This window comes from Pteropus vampyrus, unplaced genomic scaffold (assembly GCF_000151845.1).
Source record: "Pteropus vampyrus isolate Shadow unplaced genomic scaffold, Pvam_2.0 Scaffold87, whole genome shotgun sequence".
Taxonomy (NCBI): domain Eukaryota; kingdom Metazoa; phylum Chordata; class Mammalia; order Chiroptera; family Pteropodidae; genus Pteropus; species Pteropus vampyrus.
This window is the reverse complement of record NW_011888868.1, coordinates 536,975-546,083: the sequence shown is the minus strand read 5'-3', so window position 1 is coordinate 546,083 and position 9,109 is coordinate 536,975.

The following is a 9,109-nucleotide window of genomic DNA, read 5'->3' as shown; positions in this document are numbered from 1 at the left end:
TTAAAACATGATGGGGTGTCCCAAGCTCTGGGACAGTCCTTGAAACAAGCTGTTGCAGAAATAGTGCCAGGCTTCTGGAATGTCAGTCACACCATCACTGACCTTATAGGGCAATGGATGGTACCTGACTCAACATCTAGACTAAGATTTTGAAAGGGAAATGGGGTGCTGTTAGCAGGGGGAAGGCAGGAGTGTCTTAGCAAAGGGGACATACACCTCCCCCGGGTATAAATTAAAGCTCCTGCTCAGGAAAAAGCTCTTCCCAAAAGAGCCTTAGCCCAAACTGCCTGGCTTTCCCATTTCCTCCAGTATTTATTAACTTATACTTCAGTGGCTCTAGGCAAGAACGGACAAAGGTCATGTGAATTGGCATCTATTCTTAGATTATGTATTTTAAAAACATTAAAATGCTTCCGCACCAGTGCCCTCCTCAGACATCAGGCCTGCTGCCAGAGCTGAGCCTGGGAGGCTCTGGGCCCCTCTGAAGACAGCGTTCCTGGGTAAATTCCTGACAGCTCTGGGATGTTACTGCCTCCTTAAGTGCCCTGCTAGAGGAGGTGAGCATGGAGCAAGAAGGGCTTGCAGCCTCAGACCTGGGCCCAGGCAGCGCCACCTCCCACAGCAGTGGTTCAGGCTCTGCACTTCCGTGACCTCCATACCTCCCTCTACCTGGCAGGGTTTGGAAGGCTCCCCACATACATCCAACATCAGCACCTCTCCTCTGGTCTCCTGCTTCCCCAGTTGGCAGGCCAGCTGAACACTTACTGTATGCCAAGCTCTGGTCCAGCGTTTCACTGAGTTATCTGATTTCTCATAACAACCCTGTGAGGTGGGTCCTATGATTGTTTCCATTTTACAGATGAGAAATGGCACAGAGAGGGTAACTCACCTGGGGTCATAGAGCTAATAAAAGGCAGAGCTGGGAGTCAAAGCCAGAAAGTCCAGCTCTAGACTGAACCAGTCTTACCTCAGGTCTCTGTCTCTTCTCTGAACCTCGCTTCTGTTTCCCGTCTGCCCAACTCTTGTTAAGCAAGTTCGGGTGGTCCCTGGTTACAGGACTGCTGAGCCATTTGACACCAGCTCACGGTAAACATTTATGGAGCACTCCAGGGTACTGCCTGGCAAGGGGGAAAGGATCTGCTTGGGTGCAGGAAGTCTGGGTCCTGAATCCAACACTCAGTGTTACAGGGTCTGTAACTTTAGCCAAATGACTCCAGCTTAGGATGATCTCAATTTCCTCCTTTGTGAAACCCTAGGGAATTGGTGGGGATTGATGGGGCATATGAGGGTCACTACTGTATGTTAAGTTCCTAACAGTTCTTAGATCCTCAACAAGTGTCAGCTGCTATAATTCTTATATTATTATTACAATTACTATTATTGCGGCACCTACCCCAATTTCTGACACAGTCAGTGCTTGGTAAGTGTTTAGATAAACAAATGAGGGAATTACTGTCTCTAACCCTTAAAACCCACAGTCCAGTGGGAAAGCAACGCACAAACCATGAGCTTACGGGTGCTTTTCCATCTATGAGAGAGATGACTGGAGTGGAGATAGAGAAAAAGGACCGTCTTAGTCTCCGTTTCTGCTTATTTAACCTCCCTCCTACACCTTAGGCTGCTTGTCAGCTCCCGCAGCGTAGCATCTCCTCGTTGCTGGGCATCCTCTCCACTGTGCGCTTGTCCACTCCACACCACATCCCTGCTATGTCCTGACAGCCACATTTTATCTCCTTTGAGCTCCAGATTCATGCACCCTTCTTGACTTCTCCATGTGGACGGACGCCTCAGGGGCTACCCAAATGGAGTATTTCCATAATTGAACTTTTGAGCTGGTCTCCCAAACCTGCTACTTTCCATTTTGGAAAATGGTAGCTCCACCTGCCCAGGTTCTCATGCCAGGACCCTCTCCTCTTCCTCTACTCTCACCTCAGCCTACCCCCAAGTCCTATGAAGCCCATCTCCAAGGTGAGTCTGGAAGCCCTCCACCTCTTGCTCCTCCCGACCACCACCTGGCCCAAGCCCACACCTTCTCTCACCTGCGCAAGCAGAGGGGCCGCTTCGATACTAAAGGTATTCAGCTGCTTGTTTTTAAAAAGGCTCATCCGATCTGTATCCCTTTTCAAACCTTGCAGTGGCTTCACACGCACACATTACGACACACACATAACAATAGAATTCCAAAATCTTGACCATAGCCTGCAAGGCCCACCACCCGGCCCCTGCCTTCCTTTATCACTCCACCTCATGTCACTGTGCCCCAACCACTGTTTCCCCACCTCTGGGCCTTTGCCACTATACTCTCTGCCTGGCCCACTCCTCTCATCCCAACACACACACACACACACACACACACACACACACACACACACACCTATACATTCAATTCCCTTAGCTAACCTATACAGATATTTTAGGTCTCAGCTTAAATGCTAGGTCATTACTTCTTTGAAGAAGAATCTAAATTAGTCCCTTGACTTTTAGAAGAATCTAAATCAGTCCCTTTCTAATCTCATCAACCATTTCATATCTGTTTGTGCGGTTATCAATCTGTTTCACTTATATTTGTGGGTAAGAACTGGGCCTGTCTCATTTACCTCTATATCCCTAACACTTAGTGCACATGCCTGGGCCACAGTAGATAATGAATGAATGAATGAATGAATGACTAGTCTGCAGTTCCCGAAGTAGGAAGTGATCTCAAGGGCAAAGCCTCATGACCTAGACTTTTTCTATTTATCCAGGAGCCCCCACTGCCATGGTACATAACACAGCTGCTACTGCTACACTGCCTGTGTTCAAATCCCAGCTCTGTGTGAGCTTGGGCAAGTTTTCTAACCTCTTCCTGCTTCACTTTTTTCCTCTGAATAAGCAGAGTGTCAATGACAATAGTAAGTACCTCATAGGATATGTGTAAATCACTTAAAAATAAAGAGCACGCTGGACACTGCCTAGCTTGTTGTGTTAGCCATTACTTTTTATTCGGTGATCATTAAATCAATTAAATGGAGAGTGAGCTTGACCTTCAGAGTCAGGCCTGAATTCCAATGCTGGCTTCCTCATTTCTGTGTAATCTCATGTGAGTCTTTGGGCTTCTATCAGCCCTAAAATTATGAGGCAGCATGAGCCACATGGAAAACAGTTTGAAGTTGGAAAACTGTACAACTCTTGTAAAGTTGAAGATGCACATACCTTATGACCCATCGATTCCACTCACGGGGTGTGTCCTGGATGAACCCAGGTGTGAGTGTTCTGAAGGACATGTGCACTGGTGTCATGATAGAGGTGGCATGATTCCTAAAACTGTAACAAGACATGGCCCCAAGGAGCCCTATGAGAAGGATGGGTGAATCTGTTGTGGAATGTTCAGAAATGGGATCTGATACAGAAGTGAAATGAATGAACTACAGCTACATTTACAAATATGAATGAACCTTAGAAATATTGTTTTGAGGGAAAAGAAAGTCACAGAAGAGTGTGTAGAGTATCTTATATTTTTTAAAGAAGAAAATATCCCAAACTAAATAATCATGTATCTTTTAGAGACACGTACATTGTGATAAAACTCTACAAAGTAAGTAGCTGCGAAACAAATTTAGAATGGTGATTTGTTTGAGGAGACAGGTGTCAAAAATCCAGAACAGTAACAATTAAAACCAGTAAAATAGTATTTAGAAAGCGTTTATTGTGTACAAAAGAACAATTTGTAAAGTGGGAGCTTTCACCCACAAAACTGATAGGAAGCTCAGAGGCAGAACATATAAAATGCATGGCTGATAGAGTGAAAATAAGTTGTTTAACCTTCACAATGATTGGTTATTGCAATGGGGGTTTCTAGACAGCAAGGGATTGGTTAAAACTGATCATCTCATACTATTTGAGGAAGATGACTTAGTTTTTTTAATGATCATTAGAGGCATTTACAAGAAATAACCTAAATTGTTTCACTTATGTTCATGAAATAAGGAAGATTTAGTTTTGCTTACATGGTTGAGATGGTTTTGTCTGCATAGGGAATTTTTCGGTTTAATGATGTTTGTGTTCTGGCTCATAATTTGGGTGCTGGGCTCATGGTGTTTGATCTATTTTTATAGCTCATAGCTTAAATATATGTTATACAGCAGGTCCTTGAATAACATCACTTCATTCAGCGTTATTTTGTTACAACATCAACAAGCTGCCGTAGGAACTTAACTCTTGTTTCTATCAATTAGCCTATGGTAAAATTGGTGTTGTTATACGATGTTTTGCTTGTTGCAGAACTTATTGACAATGTTAATTGAGGACTTACAGTATATGTTTTCTTTTGTCTCATCAAATATTTCATAATTTAAACACAAAAATGTGTGAGGATACTAAGTTATAAGGTGATTTAGATGAGTCTCTTATTAATTCTTTGGGTAATCATAGACAGAAATCCCTAAATTTTCAACTTTTGTGGAGAACATATCTGTGAGCTTTCATTCAAGGAATGCCATGCTACATGCCCAGTCTCCTATCAGGCCTGTGTCTGAGGGGGAGGCCCCGAATATAGGACACTATCATCATTTATAGAATACCCTTTCTGCACATGGAATGGAGGAAGGGAGAGCATAGAGAATCTCCTTCCAGTTTCTCACGGCCCCTTGATCCCCCAAACATTGGGGAGGCTTCGTTCCCTTTGGCTCCTGTTCCTGCTCAGTTCACTCCTCTCCCACTTAGTTTTGCCTCCTAATAAAGTTCGAAAGGAGAAATGGTTCTGATGTTGTCCAAATTTTTATTGATCACAGAAGGTCCTGCTTTTTCAGCCAAGTCTGAGGCCCCTTACACTCTGTGTGAGACAATCTCCAAAAGGATGGCTGCTCTTGGAAACATCAGGTTGCAGAAGAGACATGTCTGAGGAGGACTGGCTTGCTGAGCACCTTTCTCGATCCTTCTAACCTGCATTCCTTGACTGCTGGGCTTGTTTCCATGTGTGGCAAGGTTCTGCCAAGGAGATGTGCCTTGCAAAATGAGAAGCAGCTTTTGTTCAGGGACACAATGGTGGTGACATTTGGTACACCTGAAGGCAGCTCAGGTGTAGGTTCTAGCTTGTCCCACAGTGTCATGGCCACCAAACAGCAGGTGAACCACCGAGGTTTGTCCCCTTATCTGGGAAGGAATGTTCCCTGTCTGCTGTTGTTCCTGGATGAGTGGCACCCAACCCTGGCTCTCCTGAAGATAATGTCAACTACATACCCGCTGCAAGAAACCCCTTCTGCTTAAACTAACTGGAGGGGACACCATCATTTGTAATGGGGAATTGGAGCAACAGAGACAGACAACTCAGAACATCCAACTGAAGATAAAACACCTAAATAAATCATGGCTTAGCCTTTTGATTAAATCCTATTCAGCCATGTAAAACAGTCTGTTCAAAGAATTCTTAAATACATGGCAAATGCTCATAAATAACGTTAAGTGGAAAATAAAAAGGGAAGATTTTCTCTTCTGATAATGGTATACTAGATAATTTTGGGTAAAGCCCTTCTATAGATGGTAACTAAAAAGCTGGACAAACATTTTGAAAATTTAATTGAAGCATCAGAGAGTTAACAAGGTAGTGAAAATAATTAGGAGTTACTGGGAATTAGCATGAGAAGATGGAGATCTGGGGACATGAACCTAGCACCTAGGGCAACTTGTGTCCTGGGGGTGTTTGCTGATCCAGCAGAGAAAATTAATGACCGAGATGTAGAGCAAGGCTTTTGACAGGTAGAACTGATGTGATCCAAATTGCTATTGCCCCAAGTTCTTGGCAGAAACAAACATAAATTTTCTCTGGAGGAAGATAACATCATCTAAGCCACAGAAATATTGATATGATTTTTAAAGTACACTGTTTAGTACACTCTAAGTAGTAACTGGCCACATGAGGGGACAAGACAACATGAACAAAGACTAACAGAAAAGAACAGACAATGAGGAAAGATCCATAAGGGCTCCAACTACTGGTGTTATCAAACGCAGAATTTAAAATAACTTCATTTAATAGTCAGAGAGATAAAAGATAAGACTGAGAATTTCTGGGGAGGACTGGAAACTTTTGAAAATCTTCCATATTTTTTAAAAAAGGATATGGTGGAATAAAAAAAAAAAGAATTCTAGAATTGAAAAATAGAGTAACTGCAATTAAGAACTCAAGAGATAGAAAAGAAAAAGAGCTCAAGCCAAAAAGATGATTAGGGAAAGGGAAAGAAGGCCAGAAGACAAATGCAACAATGAAGCACAGAGAAACAAAAGGATAGAAAATACAGAAGCTATAAGAGATGTCAAATCCATGGAATAGGAATCCCAGAGAAGATAGAGAATGGAACAGAATGTTATTTTTCACAATATGTTAAAAGGTAATGGCCAAGAATTTTTAAAAATGGCTACAGATATCAAACTGCAAATTAAAAAGTCCAATGAATTCCTGTAAGCAGGGCTGGAAGGAAGGTGCACTTGCATAGCTTCCTTACATTGTGTGCCTTGAGCAGATAGATCATTGTCTCACTCTAGTCCTGATCGTGCCAGTAAGGATAAGTAAAATATCCAAATGTAGGTACATCATAATAAAACTTCATAAAAACAAGACAAAAAAGAAAATCTTGAAAGCATGTAGGGAAAAGCAAAAATTACTTTCAAAAAAAGCAGTAATGAGTCTGTCAGCTGATTTCTTAGCAGAAACAATAGAAAACAGAAGGTAATGACATTCCATACTCAACAAAAACATCCCGTCAGACAGAAGATGAAATAAATAAAATTTTAGGCAAACAAAATACTATAAAATTCTTCATAAGCAGATCTGCATTAAAAAGTATTAAAGGGGTTTCCTCGGGCAGAAAGAAATGATCACTAATATTAGGTTGTTGTTGCAGGAAGGAATGAAGATTCATTGAAATAGTAGTTACGAAGGCAAATCTAAGTGATTCTGACTGTGTGAAACAACAATAATAATACCCTGCGGAGTTTAAGGTGTACTTAAAATTGGATTTAAAATTCATAACAATGACACAAATAAAAAGGCAGAAAAATGAAGTTAAATCGTCCTAAGAAAGAGAATAGAAGCACTGATTAACATGTGAATTTGAAAAATCAAGGATGCATTCAGAAACTCTAGGGAAAACTTAAAAATAAAATTAAAACAGAGTGAGTGTGTAACTTCCAAACTAATAAAAAGAGGGAAACTGTACAATAAAAAATAATCAATCCAAAAGTAGGCAAAAAAAAAAAAAAAAAAGGAAATATTGCAGATGGGACAAATAGAAAGCACATAGTAAGATATTAGATTTAAGCCAACACGTAACTAATTACATTAAATACAAATGAACAGAAAACATCAATGAAATGAAAAATTTTTAGACTGGATTTTAAAAAACCACAACTGTATGCTGTTTCCAAGAAGTACATCTAAACATAAGGATGCAGGTTAAGTTGAAAACAGGTCAGAAAAAGATATACAACACAAGCATTAAATTTTAAAATACATTTCTAAAGAACCCAATGGACAAGGAAGAAATTACAATGAAAATTAGAAGATATATCTAACTGGATAACATATCAAAATTTGTGGAATGCAGCTAAAGCCAAGCTTAGAGGAAAATTTTAGCCATGGATGCACATGTTAGATAAAAGGAAAAGGTAAACATTTATAACAACCACTTATCTCAAGAATTTATAAAAAGAGTAGCAAAATAAACAAAGTATAAGAATGAAAATAATATAATGTAGAAATCAATTAAATTTAAGAATATGTAATTGGAAAAATAAATAAAGAAAAAACAGATTATTCGGAAAGATTAATACACTCCTATTAACAACACTCAAAATTGATAAACTTTTGGTAAGATTGAGATAAAAGGAAAAGACATGAATTATAAATATCAGAAGGAAAAGAGGAACATCTTCAGAGATCCTATAGATATTAAAAAGATAATCAAGAACAGTTGTAAAACACATGCAAAAAAGTAAATTTAGATCCCTAGCTCACATCACACATAAAAATTAACTCAAAATGGATCAAAGATTGAAATATAAGAGCTAAAACTATAAAACTCTTAGAAGAAAACAGATGTTATATCTTCAGGACCTGGTATTAGGCAACATGACACCAAAGACACATACAACAAAAAAAATAAAATAGACAAATTGGATTTCATCAAAATTAAAAACTTAAAAATTTTTCATGCTTCAAAAAACATCAAGAAAATGAAAAACCCACCCACAAGATGAGGAAAAATATTTACTGATTATGTTTCTGATCAGGGAGTTATATCCAGGATATATAAAGAACTCTTACAAGTCAACGATAAAAAACAAATCACCCGATTTAAAAATGGGCAAAGGATCTCAATGGACTTCCCCCCTGCCACCAAAAAAAAAAAAAGAATTTTAAAAAAGGATATATAAATGGCCAACGATCACATGAAAAATGAATGTCATTAGTCATTAAAGAAATGCAAATCAAAATCAAAATGAAATACCACTTCACACTCATTAAAATGGTCAGAGTCAAAAAGTTAGATAATAACAATATTGATAAATATGTGGGAAAATAGGAACCCTCATATATTGTTGGTGTGACTGTAAAATGGTGCAACCACTTTGGAAAACAGTCTGGCTGTGCCTCAAAAAGTTAAATATAGAGTTGCCATATGACTCAGAAATTTCAAACTTAGATATTTACCAAAGAGAACTGAATATATGTTCACACAATAACTTATAAAAGAATAAGGAAAGTTACAGGTTAACCTCATTCATTTACATAGATGTAAAAATCCTAAACAAAATATTAGCAAATTGAATCATGTAATATATTATTTTCAAACTGTGTTTATAGCAACATTATTTATAATATCCCAAAAGTAGAAACACAAATGTCCATCAGCTGACGAATAGATAAAGTATAGTATCTCCATACAATGAAATATTATTTGGCCATAAAAACTAATGAAGTACTTTTACACACTGCAGCATGAATAAGCCTTAAAAACGTCATGCTAAGAGAAAGAAGCCAGTAACAAAGGCTACATATTATGTGATTCCATATGTATGAAATGTCCAGAATAGGCAAATCTATAGAGACAGAAAGTGGATTAGTAGTGGCCAA